The sequence below is a fragment of the Stegodyphus dumicola genome, chromosome 10 (assembly GCF_044657685.1).
Source record: "Stegodyphus dumicola isolate Sdum_Otavi_A_Nest chromosome 10, ASM4465768v1".
NCBI lineage: Eukaryota > Metazoa > Arthropoda > Arachnida > Araneae > Eresidae > Stegodyphus > Stegodyphus dumicola.
This window is the reverse complement of record NC_140777.1, coordinates 151,982,223-151,995,085: the sequence shown is the minus strand read 5'-3', so window position 1 is coordinate 151,995,085 and position 12,863 is coordinate 151,982,223. Positions and strand designations below refer to the sequence as shown.

General features: G+C 32.6%; 1 protein-coding gene across 3 annotated transcripts in view; it reads left to right on the top strand.

Annotated features, from left to right (window-relative positions):
- LOC118201757 (DNA-binding protein P3A2-like) overlaps positions 1-12,863 on the top strand; it is a 77,965-nt gene that overhangs the window by 50,225 nt on the left and 14,877 nt on the right. The window lies entirely within an intron of this gene.

Below are 12,863 nucleotides of genomic sequence, written 5' to 3'. Positions count from 1 at the left end.
TCAGAAAAACCTGACTTGCTGTCAGTGTTTAGCAATTATATATTGTCAAATAATCTTAATTTAGTTCAAAAAAAAATTTAACACTTTCAGATTAAAAGAACATTTCGGTACTTACGTATTATCGCAACCAGGTTGGCGCGATTTGTAAGTTTGAGTAAAAAAGTATGAATAGAAAGAAAATGTACATTTATTAATTACAGATAATTTTTAATACAGTTTTTTATATTATTTTGTTTTAAAATATAAAATAGCAATTAAACCCTTCCGATTTCGAATTTGAATAAGTTGTAGAATTATTTTTCCGGCGGAAATCTTTTGGCAATTGCTTTTAGCAATGATTGAAAACCGTCTTCGCCATTAACAGCCTCAGCTTGGCGCCATATAAATTCGATAAGGTATGAGTTAAGATGATAACGGGCTGTTTCTCTCTGTTTTTTGTTGCACCATTTGGCTGAGCCCCACATGCGCTCTACATGTTGTGTGTGAACGCCCGTGTTGGGATCCACAAAGTTATATTTGTCATTAACAGTTCCATGTAGAAATCCAGCATTTTCGAACTCACTTGTATTGTATCCTTTCCAGCAATCCGAATAAATAATGCTTCCTTCCTTGATATTTTTGCAAAGCTTTTCCATGAGGGTAACGGCGCTTCTGTTAGGTACAGTAACCAAAAAAGTCTCTTTCTTTTCTCGGGAAATTCCACCGAAAACCTATTGCTGTGGTAGTACACGCCCAGTGTTATTTTTTCTTTTTACAAATAAACTTCCGTCTATACGTAGGTTTGCCGTAAGTAGGGTCGCCAAATTTGGCGATTTATGCGAATTTTGGCCTGGTTGCGTTAATACGTAAGTACCAACATTTCTATTATCATTTCATATTTAGAAACATTTTAAAGTAAAGTTTGGTTAGATGCAATTGAATTTTGCAGCCTTTGGAAACTACTACTAATGTTGAGGATAAAATTATATAGGTATCAGTTTTATGGGAGACTGCTTTCTGAAATCATTACTTGAATTATAATTGCTAGCTGTAAAGAGGGATCTAAAATTACCACAATAGTTAGTGTGATTCCCGCAAATTGTTTTTTTTATCTGCTAATTTAGTATCTTAAGGGCAATTAAATGAAAAATGATTTGTAATTTGGAACTGCAAGATAATTATTAGAGATGAAGCAGGTATCAAATTAGCCAGATGTTGAACATTTTGCTTGATTTTAAACTAAATACTCAGCTATTTTGTTGGTGGATGGGAAATTTTATTCAAACTCTATAAAATAATGTTGACATTAACAAGTAACATTTTTACAGCACATTGACTATATCAGAAGCCACTAAATATTTGTTACAGTTGAAAGGATAGCAAAAAATGTTTTGGAGAAAGAACTTAAATTCTAATCGTGTATAAATTCAAATCTATATTAATTTGTTATAAAAAACACCTTAACTATAATCATGTGACGGCTTTAAACCCAATTGAATTCATCACAAACTTTTCAGTCTGTCATGCGACTGAGCTGTATAGATGTGTTTCACAAGTTTCATTAAATGGAAGATCTTTCCTAACTATGGTATTTGAAAACCTTCAAGTTCACTCCTATTGTCATAAAGCTTAGCTATCCTCTGCTATAACGCATGTTGACAATGTATCATGAAATTGGCGAATAAAGATATGTTGCTACACTAAATTTTATCTTACTTCTATCGCACACTGACGAAGTTAAGCATAATTTGTATTAGTTATGTATGATGTGTATGCCTATCTCCCTTAAATGTTTAAGGCTTTACCTGAATCCCCAAAAAACAGATTCCCACATATGCAAGGCCGGCGTTGGATATTTTGTCCCAGTGCAGTCTCTGTGTGTCCTAAATTCTAAAAATTTTGCTGTGGCACCGGTTCTGGGCTTATCATAATTCACTATGATGGCATCAGGGATACAGATTATTCAGTACATATAATAATAATAAATTATTGTTCCTTCAATATGGAGGTATTTTATTTAGTGCCGAAGGCAAATTAAGAATCGCAAGTTTCTACATGTGTTTTTATGAAAAAATATCAAATGTGTGCAAACATAGACTCCAATTACTATGGATTCTCCATAGTTTCTATGGAAAATCATGAAGAAATGCGAGCAACAAAAAGTATGAATAAAACTACCGATTTTACAGAAATTGGGTTAGGAGAACCAGCACGCAAAACCGAACCAACAAATTCATCCGATGATTGGCTGAATACTTGTGTGATCGTATATCATATGTTGAGTGCATTACTGATTTTAAAGAATAGCGAATCGTAGGTCAGTAACTCCAACCGTTAATCACTTCAAAATCCTAAAAACAACCTTGTATTTAGCGTAAGTATATTGAAACACTCAATCGATTTCGAGGGCAGCTAAAGGTCTCTCCTCATCAGGAGAAAGAAATACCTAAAAAGAAGAAAAATAAAGGGGGGAGGAGTCTCAGAAACACGTGGTCCTTATCAGCACAGCACGTGGTTATAACCGGATTTTTAATCAGTTACACTGGCCGCCTACTTTTACCGAGCCAGGCTATCTGATCAAGCATAAAGGACAAGAAAAATTAGCGAAGTTAAAATAGGGAGCGAGGGGCAAATGCACCTTCACGCTCAAAATCTGAACTTCAAATATGGAAAGCAACCACTTGAGGAACAATTGAGGCTTTTCATATTCACAAAGTTTTAACATGTTTAGTTAATGATTTTAAGTCCAATCCTGTCCTTCCTAATGCCTTTAAAATTCTACTATCTTAATTCAGTTACTATTTTTGCCGATAGATGGCGTTACCTCCTTGCGTTTGGTACTACCAGAGAGTATAAAAATCCGTTCTTTGGTTGCTTTCCATTATTCAAAGTTCAGATTTTGAGCGTGAAGGTACAGTTGCCCCTCGCTCCCTATTTTTAACTTCGCTAATTTTCTTGTCCTTTGTGTTACATGTTGGATCAGATAGCCTGGCTTAGTAAAAGTAGGCGGCCAGTGTAACTCTGATTAAAAATCCGGTTATAACCACGTGCAGTGCTGATAAGACCACATGTTTCTAAGACTCCTTCCCCCCTTTATTTTTCTTCTTTCTAGGTATTTCTTTCTCCTGATGAGGAGGGACCTTTAGCTGCCCTCGAAATCGATTGAGTGTTTCAATATACTTACGCTAAATACAAGGTTGTTTCTACGATTTTGATTGTCACATTAGTGTGTTTCTCTTCTAGTCTCGTTAATCACTTGTTATAGTTCCCTGTACTCTCAGGTTCATTGCTGCTGTATAGAGCTTGTTTAGCCTGCCTTGTCTTCATCATTTAGATTACGGAGAGAGTGTAGCATGTGTGTCTTGTGAACTGTTATTCAGCTGGAAGTTTTTTGTTAATTATGCTGCCTTGAACGAAGAAGGTATAATTATCAAAGCAGAAATTTAAAGATTCATATTCTTCAGAATTTCCATGCATTAAAATATCCAAAATTTCTTTGAATCATGCACATTGCAGTGCATGCAACAAAGACTTCTCAGTTAGCGGAAAGGATATCTGTAAACGGCATGTTCTAAAAGATGATGAAACAGATGCTATTTTGTTAAATTTTTAATTGAACATAATCTACCGATTTCAGTTTCAGATCATTCCAAACACCTGTTCAAAGCAATGTTTGCGGATTCTACCGTAGTAAAAGAATTCAGCTGCAGCCATACCAAAACTGCTGCTATTGTGAAAAGGCTTGCAGAAAGTACTGTTGCTGATATTATAAAATCAGTTTACAATACTTCGCTTTTTCTAAGTACTGATGGAAGTAATGATAACAAACCGTACCCTTTGATTATAACATATTATTGCAAAGAAAAAGGAGTGAAAATTACTTCATTGGTTTCTATTTTGGAATGCACGAATAACACCTCAGAAGGTATTTTTAATTGTATAAATGAAAACTTTAAAAGCAAAGGTTTAGAATGAAAATATTGCTTATCGTTTTCTTCAGGTAATGCTAGTAATATGATGGGAAAATTTAAAGTTAGCATCGTTTATCAAAATGCATATAATCATCTGAGGTTTGCCATGCCACTTCTTGCAAATAACTGGGGGAAAAAAAAAAAAAAAAAAAAAAAAAAAAAAAACTGCTGAAAAATTAATTCACACAGAACTTGAAATGTTGTTAATAGCTACTGTCTAACCACACTATTGAGAGCAGTTTGGCTGAGAGCCAAGATGGGTCACTTTAATTGAAGGAGCGTGGGTGAAAAGCGGGGGGGGGGGTATTTTCCCCTCTCAGAAGTCGTAGTGGCTGTAACAGCTTTAATATCATTATTAATCTCTTGTGCATTTGAAATAGATGAATAATAAATAATGTACAGGTTACTGGCAATATTGAAACGCAGGCTCGAGAGCCGCATGCATTTTCTCGCACGAAGCATGTATTAATTTTTTTTATACCTTTTCTACTCTTGTTTGTATGTCAACTTTTTTTTTTTTTTTTTTTTTTTTTTTTTTTTTTTTTAGTGTAAAATAAAAGTTATCGCTGTGTTCCATCATTGGAGTTTACTTCAAATTGTTTAAGAACTATCACAGGGTGTGGGTGAAAAGTGCGGGTATTTTTCCCTCTTGGAGGTCGGGGGTCATTTAGTGCTTTTTCTTACTAGCGTTGAGCATCGCTGTTACTGACCTTCTTTTACTCTCAAATCTTCATTTTTATGATGAGTTCTAGTGTTCCAGAAAGCTCTAGAAATAAACCTTTCTGCAGCGATCTTAAGAAATTAGTGTATAATGTGATTAAAGTTTGTGATGAAGAATCACAATTAGGAAGACTGACCATCCCAGTTATGCAGCCAACACGCAGAGTGAGTAAGATGACTGGCATTTCTATTGCCAGCATAAACAGAATTCCTAAAGAATTTGAAAGTAAAGAAAATGTTGAATTCTCTTCCCCTAAAAAAAGAAAAAAGAGAGAAACTGTTTTAAGTACAGGCTTAGATAATTTTGATTTGGATATTTTAAGACGAGCAGTTAAAGACTTTTATTTCAAGGAAAAGAAAGTGCCAACTATAACCAAACTGCTTCCTGTATTAAAAGACACAATCAATTTTCCTTGGCAAAAAAATGCTAAGAAAGATTCGAGAAATTGGTTTTATATGGAAAAAGTCCCGGAATAAGAGAAGCATTTTACTGATATTGTTTTGTCAAGAACAATGTATTCGAGGAATATTAAAAGGTACAGAGAAGAATCCCGTTCCCTAATTTACCTAGATGAAACATGGGTGGACAGCAATTTAACATTTGGAAAATGCTGCAGTCAGATGAGGTCAGTGGGATTTTAGAAACAGGGAATGCCTCTTGATGCATAATAATTTTATGTGCTGGTGGTGAGATGGGTTTCATTCTCAATACTAGTTTAATTTATAAAGCGAATGCTGCTACAACTGGTGATTATCACGGACCAATGAATTCTTCAATATTTGAAAAATGGGCAACTGAGAAGTTAATTTCAAACCTACTGCCAAATTCTGTTATAATTATTGATAATGCGACTTATCATTCAGTGCAGCTAAATAAAAACCCTAATGCCTCCCCAAAAAAGGAAGATATAATGCAGTGGCTGACAAAAAACAACATATCTTTTTGTCTGAATTTGCGAAAAGTGGAGCTGCTGGATTTAGAGAAACAAAATGCTCCCAAAGTCAAAACTTTCAAATTTGATTGTATAATGGAAGAGCAAGGCCATACAGTTCTGCGAATCCCACCATATCACTGTGATATAAATGCCATAAAATATGTATAGACTGAAGTAAAAAATTATGTTCAAAGTCAGAACATGACTGCAGATATAAGCATGTCGAATTTATTACATTTCACAAACGAGGCTATTGAAGGTGTTTAGGTGAACAATTGAAAGAAGTACTGTGGTCATGTAAAGAATTTAGAAACTGAATATTGGAGAAAAGATGGTTATAGAGGAATTGTGTGAACCATTGAATTTTACTCTCAGCGACAATTTGGTTTCTGAATTCTATATGAGTTCCGAGGACCCTTTATGCTGTGTCACCAAAATAAATGTAAAGGAGGAAAAAAGGTTGGCATGTCTAATTAAAACTAAAATAATTTTTATACAACCTCTTCTGATTAAATTGCTTAATTTTATTTATAGATCATTTGATTATATTAATAAATGTAATTTATTAAAGAATATTTAACAGATAAAAGTTTTTCATTCAATGTTTGAAAATATTAAAAATTAACTAAGATGCATTATCTAAATTATTATTAATTTAATTGTTATCTATTAAATTCTTATTAAATTAATACTATTAAAATATTTATAAACTGATGATGAATTGTATTAAGACAAATAGTTTACTATTACAGTTCTTTTAATGGTTTTTCTTTGAAATGTCACTATTTGATGTTTCTATGCATTTTAATTTAATTCTAGAATTTTAATATTTCACAGTACATCAGTTTAAAATGTATAAAGCCCAGACAAAAATTTTCTGTTGCGCAGCACTCGAGAAAGATAGAGTGTGAAATGGAAGAACCACTTAAATCTAACTGGCCTACTGCACTCACCCCTACGTCACTGATAGATATGCCCATTTCCGCCCCAAACCGGATATTTACATAAATCTGGAATACATGGTCGAACAGTATATATATTTATTTGAAGAAATGTTGGAAACGGAAGCACAGCTTCAAAGTTGCTCAATAAATTTTGGGACAGAATACAAAATCTCATAAAATTTTGAAATACTGCAGTACAAGATGGTTGTCTCTTTTAGATTCTATAACAAGGATTTTGAAGCAGAGGAATGCTCTGATTAATTTTTTTGGTGATCAACCAGATAGCAGTGAGAATGAAGGAAAGAGATTGCAAAATATTAAATAAATTTTACTATCACCTACCACCAAATTGTACTTATTATTTTTGAAAAATATTTTGCCGTTGTTTATAACAATAAATATTAATATGCAACAACAAGCTCCTTATTTACATAAATTGAGAAGAAAACTTGTTGATCTTTTAATGAATTTATTTGTTAGATTTGTAAAACCATTAGTAATTTCTAAAGAAAATGAAGATGTTACTCTAACATGTATTCCATTTCAGAAGTGTAGTGAACAAAAAGAAAATGAAAATTTAATGATTGGTGGTGCGAAAATAAGATTATATTTTTAAAATGCCGAGTTAAATGAAAGTGAAATAAAATAACTTGTCAATTCTGTACGAGCATTTTTCGTAACTGCATGCTCATATATAATAAATTTCCACTAAGTGATCCATTTCTAAAGCATGCTGAAGTTGCTTATATTAACTTAAGAACTGAAGTTTCATTTTCATCTGTTCTTTTGTTGATGAATACTTTTCCATCCATTATTGATGAAAAATATCTTAATCAGGTGGAAATTGAGTTTTCTATGTATCAAAGTAGATGATTTGAAAGAAATTGTTGATTTGCATGTTGATATAGCGTGGGGAGATAATGCCAAAATAACCCTTTGATGCGCGGTGGTCGCACCCTGAAACCACCAATTTTCAATTTTTTTTTCCCTCCTCTTCTTTCCAAAATTTTTGAGTGCAAAGTCTATTGATTACTGATCTTTTATCTTTAAGTAACACAAAATGATTGCAGAATCATACATTTTTTAGGTCTTGGTACTTCAGTTCGGATGCCTTTTAAAATTCGTTTTCAATGAGACAACTTAACTTCCTTTTATTAACACAAACAACTTTAAATTTCAAAAGTTATTCATCACACAGCATTATTTCTATCTTAAACAATAAACAAATAGCAATAATTAAATTGCATATATGAAAAAGGCTATGTATATTTATTGCATTTGCTTTGTGGTTTGATGGCGTGACAACTGAGCCACTAGAACATTGTGTCACAATCCTCTAGAGGCTCAGTGGTCGTGCCTTGAAACCACTGCTCTTCACAATCGCATTTGCTGCTTTTCAAATAAGAATGTTTATTTTTACCCGGCTGTAGATAAGGACTTTGAAACTACAGAGTTATTTTATTACTAAACAATACATGCACCTGCCCAGTGAAAAGGTCTTTCTTTTCCAGAGATGTTTCTCTGACCTCAACATGCTTGCTTCCTATGCTAGCATTGTGATTTTTCAATTTATTTTGCTTGGTTTAAATATAATGTAAATATACTTTGCTATAATTAAAAATATTTTATAAATATTTTGGGAAGAAATACGAATAAAATAAATATTAATGGGAAATGAAAGATCTGTGCCAAAGCGCCAAACAGACCAAGCCCCCTTCCTGTTAACATAAAAAACCACAAAATTTATGTGCTAGACGAAAAGAGACTAAATAACACTGAACATGTACCAGTAAAATGCAAATTCAGGCTGTGAACATTTTGTAGCACAAGGGAGAAACCTCGTAGAACAAGATACATTTACAAAACGTGCAATGTGGGTCTAAGTATGTACCAAAAAGACAAAATATGCTTTGAAAAGTGTCACAAAAAATTTGTTTTTTTGACTTAAAAAAAAGTGAGGGTTTATTTATTTATCTGAATGTCCTTATTGGGCAGGTTCTTGTGTTTTCACTGCTGTAGAAATATTACATAAATGTTAATTTTTAATTTTTTTCTAATGATTTACTTTATAAAATAATGTAAAAAATTTACATGTAATGCAATTCTTACATACATTTTTTTTAAATTCGCAAATTTCTTCATTTATTGGAAATGCGCGCGGAAATAAGTAAGTCCCCCTCCTACTACCTCAGTAAGTTTCAAAGTCCTAGACGTGTGCTGGTTTCACAGTGCGACCACCACCCACAGATCAATGGGCAAGAGTAGATTTTTTGTAATTCATATATTATTCGGCTCTAGGATCATAATATTCAATTTCTAGAGTTTTTTTAGTTAAAAAGTTATAAAAAAATATTGCACTCGTCAAAGGGTTAAAAGATCTAAATTAAATACAAGGTATTGCCTATTGTAATGCTTACTGTCTTAATAATACCTCATTCAAATGCAGCTTGCGAAAGAATTTTTTCCATTATTTAAAAAAAAAAAAAAAAAAAAAAAAAAAGAGCAGACTGAATTTCAGCCAAATTAAGGTCTTAAAAAACTCTTGAAGTAGTTTTGATTGAAAAAATAAATATGCAGGCAAATGAAGAACTGTGTTATAAAAAAAATTCTCAAACTCAGAACTTAAGCTTGATAAGCATGCTACATATAAAGCTTTGCATTCATTATTTATAAATAAATTATATGAATTTTTTAATAGTTATTAGTCTTTTTTATCTAAATTTTTTAAAATTTTATTTCCATATGGAAATCAAATCCAGAATAAAAATATATAATTTATGAATTCTGATTTTCTTTTCTGTGATTAGTAGTGATTTAAAATACTTGTGTCAATCGTATACTAGTACATTTAGTGGTATATGTACTTGAGGAGTTAAATGAAAATTTCTAAGTAAATGTGTATATAATTTACAAAACGTTTTTAATTATTCAGTTTTATATATATACATATATATGTAAGTAAAAAGTAGAAAAAGGTGTTAAAAACCAAATGATCTAGTAGGTAAAAAATACTGCATTTAGCTGCTGATTTTTAAAATTTGAATTTAAATGAAAAAGGATTTATGAAACCTAGCAAAAGTCGTAAAAATATTTGTATATCTTATCAAATTCTTGAAACTCTGTGTAAAATAAATAACAAATCAAATTTTAAAAATGTGAAAAATCATAACTAACTACATAAAAACTTAAAAAATGTGCACAAAAAATATTAATCTTCCCTGTTTAAAACTTTAAACAGAACTTATCAAGGGAAAAGTGACTGAAGCTTTCAACTAAGTTGATTAACTAAGAGCACGCAAATACGTTTCATCTGGCAAAATCATTAAGACTCCAAACGGTCTTAATTGAGATCCAATTTCTTTTTAAACTAAAACTAACAAAAGTCTCGATAGATTTTACCCTTTTCCCGACATGTTTGCATGTGTTAAATCATTCAGAGTTAAAAAATATAAACAAACAATGTAGTAAAATAACATTAAAAATTAAAAATCAAATACAATTAAAAGAAGCATCAAATACAATGTGGCCTAGTAAGGCTAATGTACAAATAGAAATATTCAGGAGTTTTCAGAAATGAAAATTAAAACCTGAAAGTCATTTAAAAATAAAATTAAGGATAGGACCCAGTGGTGTGAAATAAAAACTTTTTGCAAAGAATAAACCTGCTTAGAGAAGGTCCGTTAAGACTAATAGGAGGAGCTTTTTTTCTCAAAATGTAAAAAGGTGAAACATTAAAGTAAAACGTGAAAACATACCTGTATCTGACCCGAGCTCTTGCTAAAGTTAAACTGAGCTAAAATCGTGCGAGAAAAGGTTGCCATAATGGGATGGAAACTCAAGGAGTGCTACCAGAAATTTAAAACAGTCAATTTCCACCTATTGTAGGACTTGACTAAACAGAAGCAAGTTTTTGTAATCTTGTCGTAGCCAGTGGAGTTGTCCGAAAAAAGGGGAGGAAAAACTGGGGGGATTTGAAGGTTAAGTCAGAGGCAACTAGTGCAAGATGGCATCATTTTTTAAAGTTGTTAGTTCTCTTAGCAAACTAACAAAACACAAAGGGCGAAAATTTGAAGTAAATGCTAAATTGTCCAAAAGTCAGGTGAAATAGAAAAATAGGAGAAAAATGTTAGTAAAAGTTGTCATGTTTCATGCTATCGGGCTCCAGAGTGACTGTGGGAAATTGGAAAGAGGCCCTTACAATTATTAACAGGAAGAGTTGGCCAGTAAACCATAATATTATTTAGTATAAATGTTCTGATCTTACACTGCTCGACATTGAAAATGCTACACCTAAAAGGAATGGTCAGAAAGTGATGAAATTTGGAGAAAAGACAGAGACAGCAAGCAGCAATAAGTGATCTTTATTTCAAAATTATAGTCAGAATATAGAGCAAGAACGGCATCGGCTCAGTAGGATGTAGGACCACCGCGAATAGCGATGCACGAAGAAACACGTCTAGGCATAGAGTCAATAAGAGTGCCGATGGTGTCCTGAGGGATGGCTCTCCTTTCCCTTTCAACCATTTGCCACAGTTCGTCTTTTGAACGAGGCAGGGGCTGAGTCTGCAAACGGCGTCCAATCACATTCCACACATGTTCGATTGGTGACAGGTCAGTAGAGTACGGTGGCCAGGGAAGCATCTGTATACCTTGCAGAGCATGTTGGCAGATGCGAGCACTGTGTGGTCGGGCGTTATCCTGCTGAAAAATTGCATTAGGCAGCCCTGAAGGTGGGGGATTGCCACAGGCCGCAGTACATTATCCAAGTATCATTGCACTGTGTTCTTGAAGGCCATTTAAAGCTGGTGAAGACAAAGATATTGATTAGAACAGACTGCCAAATAACAACATGAGAAATAGCTAGGAGATTAAATCTATTGAATTTATGATCATGTGAAATGACTTTATTTCATTTTAAAGCTCAGTGTGTGGGATTTATATGTTCTTAAAAGGAGATTTCCTTTTCAAATGTCAAGAAAATAATAACTGATGATGAGAAATGAATTGCTTACAACTATTTCAAATGCTAGCTATATCACCGAGTAGAAGAGGTAAGCCATCTCAAACCCTTTGAAAGCCAGTGTTCATAAAAAAAAAAAAAAAAAAAAAAAAAAAAAAAATGTGGTGCTGTCAATTTGGAGGGGGGGGGGTTTAGTTTCTACTAGAAAAGTATGCTATAGATTTGAGAGTGTACTGGAACTAATGAGACAAAATGAAATCATCAAACAGAAAAGGTGCTTGACCGTAATAATGCTAGTCACACAAGTTTGGTAGTTACTCTGAAGCTGTAACAGCTTGAATGGGATGTTGCTATCACATTCATCATATGTGCCAGATCTGGCACCCTTAAATTATTACTTGTTCCAATCTTTGCAACATTTTTTAAACAGCAAAATATATCTATGATGAGGATGTCAAAAATAACTTAAATCAGTTTTTTTGTTAACAAAGATCTGAACTTTTGTGAAATTGGATGATGCTACTGCAAGAAAGATGACAAAAGATATTGGAACAAAATTATCAGCATATAATTCAGTAAAATATTGCATATTACAAGAAAATGTTTTTCTATTTCCATGGAAAAAGCTAAGTTTCTTTCCAAATAAACCTTACTACTGCAACACTTTTACTTAATATGCAGGAGATGAAAACAGATTGACCTGCGAATTTCTGTTGAATACTTGAATTCTTTTTTAAATTATAGAAAGCTGAGTATTCAGCTGGTGAAAAATTGAATGCAGTTAACTATCATAGTGTATCTAAAACGATTAAGAGTGCTTTTTCCGTCGGCTAGTCGTGTGCATAATAAGATGTGGTTTTTATAAGCTGGTGTAAACTTTGAAATGTTTTGTTACTTTGTAAAAGTGAGGTTTTTTTTTTTTTTTTTTTTTTTAAATCTGAAAATATCAATATAACTTTTGAAATTAAAGTGAGGGAAACTTTTATCTATTTAATGTGAGGGAAACGTGTACATATTATATTACGTATGGTGCATAATTTGCTGTGCATAATTGCATATGAGTTAAATTGCTGGATATTTAGCCAGATAGTTATATCTAGTTGTTGGTGAATTCAGGATATAGGCTGGATTTCCGATGTTTGCCAGATATCCATTCCATCCGTAATATTTATCATTATAAATCTGTGGCAATGGATTGTTCAGATATCTTCGTCATAAAAATGATGTATAACCACAGTCTAATTTGAATAATAGTAAATTTAATATGAAATTGCTACCTTAATCACTACTCTTTTTCCAGATAGAATTATTTCTTGGAAATAGATTTTGTAATTTTTGGAGTCTTCTTATTTAT